At 39.3% G+C, this 1,856-nt stretch overlaps 1 non-coding gene across 1 annotated transcript; it reads right to left on the bottom strand.

Moving 5' to 3' along the window:
* Window positions 1-833: 833 nt before the first annotated feature.
* On the bottom strand, window positions 834-1,028 carry LOC114912490 (U2 spliceosomal RNA). The gene has a single exon (XR_003798300.1). It is a non-coding gene; the product is annotated as a U2 spliceosomal RNA (small nuclear RNA).
* Window positions 1,029-1,856: the final 828 nt, after the last annotated feature.

Below are 1,856 nucleotides of genomic sequence, written 5' to 3'. Positions count from 1 at the left end.
TTCTGCAAAAATCTGTGAATTTTTGATACATTATTAATAAACGCACACGATACTGACATACACGACCTCGTCATGTTCTTTTTTTTAGGAACGATATTGGCACTCCAGGGCTCTGATGTTGAGTGTGTGCAACTTGAAATCTTTATGTCTGAAAATCATACCTAAAGTCAAAAGTTAAATATTGCAGAGTTCCGAGCATAATAAATGTAATAATTAGTACTGGTTTCATTAGTATTCTTAGGCCTGTGACGTTTTCTCTCTCATAACACGGATCGGACCGCTGAAGATCTCTGAAGTCTCAGAGAATTCCTATTATCTATTTATATATAAATCTTCTTCTCTCACATACGTAAGTAACTAATATACAGTTCTGTGAAATATTGAGCCTTTTTAATCTGTGTTCAGGATACATACTCCCAACCTCCCTGCCCCACTACCTCTTAACCCCAATGTTCTGTGTTCGAGTCCCTCCCTTTGACCAAGTGACTTACCTTGAACTGCTACAGTAAGAAAACCTTGGTGTGCAAATGGGTAAATCATTGTTTCTTAACCTTGTACTGTAACTCTGTGAACGAAGGTGGTAGGTAAAGAAGTAGCAACAATATGAGCGGTTAAGGGGGTTGCTCTGTATCAGTGGGAAATATGGGGACTTTCGAGGTACAGCACAGTTCCACAGCATGGGTTGCTAGGCATGTGGTTGTACAGACATGAAAGAAAAAGTGTGTCGCTCTTTGAGTATTAATCCCTTTTCCAAACGTAATTTTTATGTTTATTCATTTAGCTGACACTTTTCTGGAAAAGAAAATGACAATTATTTGCCTGTTTATACACTGGAAAATTTTTAGCAATAGAGGGCAAATGCCTTTCTCAAGGGTACTACAGCAGGAAGTGGGATTTGAACCTGCAACCTTTGTAGCAGCTCTAACCACTACATTACCAGATGGCTCCTAGATGGGGGCCATATCAGATATTAAACCGATAAGAACGGATAATACACTTTGATCTTAGTCAAAAGGCCAAGAAGCAGATAAGGGGTGCTTGTATTTTCCAATTGAGCTATTTGAGGAGTATTGACAACACATGACAGAGACTGATGTTTGAATGTATTTCTGAAAATATGGACAGCGGATAGATTACACCGCTAAATCCTGAAAAAGAAAATTATGTGAACTGAAAGCTACTTCTGTGTATCTATTCCTTTTTCTAAAGCTACTTATGGATTTTTCTGGAAAAACTGATTTAACCCTTTGCACATATTTGCATATTCAGTGGAAGAAAATGTGATCTGTAACATATGTATGTTAATACATGTAAGGGTGTGTTATGTGCCTGGGAATACATGTGAGTGTGTGTGTATTTCATTCCTTACAGCATGTGCAGATCTTCAAAGACCTGGGCATTTAACCCCTGTCAGAGACAGGAAAACTTAAGAACAGTCCGTGATGGTTTCATGTTTGTATGAAATAAGATCAGGTAAAGATGGTACATCATGTGGATCATGGTACCTGAGGCAGCGATGACTGTGGAGCAAGGAAAAGTCTGGTCAGATGACCTGGTGGGAGGTAAATGTTGATTTTATGTGTTACTGTTAAAAGAAGAAAGAACTGTCTGCCTTGACTGTGGTTTGCTGGTCACTAGCAAAAGTTAGTGGGCTCATGAGTGAAGGGGTGTGGACTGTAGTTAAACAACAACACGCCCCATCTATAGAGCTGCCACTCCATACACCGAGCTGCCCCACCTGGCAAGCACCAGTGGCTATGTGGAAAACAGTGTACAGTATTTATGCAAATATTGCATTTTCTTAGATTTAGCAGATTGCTTTGTTGATTTGTTGAGACAAAGGTCATTGACTTGCT

Source organism: Scleropages formosus, chromosome 17, assembly GCF_900964775.1.
Source record: "Scleropages formosus chromosome 17, fSclFor1.1, whole genome shotgun sequence".
NCBI classification, from domain to species: Eukaryota; Metazoa; Chordata; class Actinopteri; order Osteoglossiformes; family Osteoglossidae; genus Scleropages; species Scleropages formosus.
The sequence above is the reverse complement of the archived record's forward strand: the minus strand, read 5'-3'. Positions and strand labels throughout refer to the sequence as shown.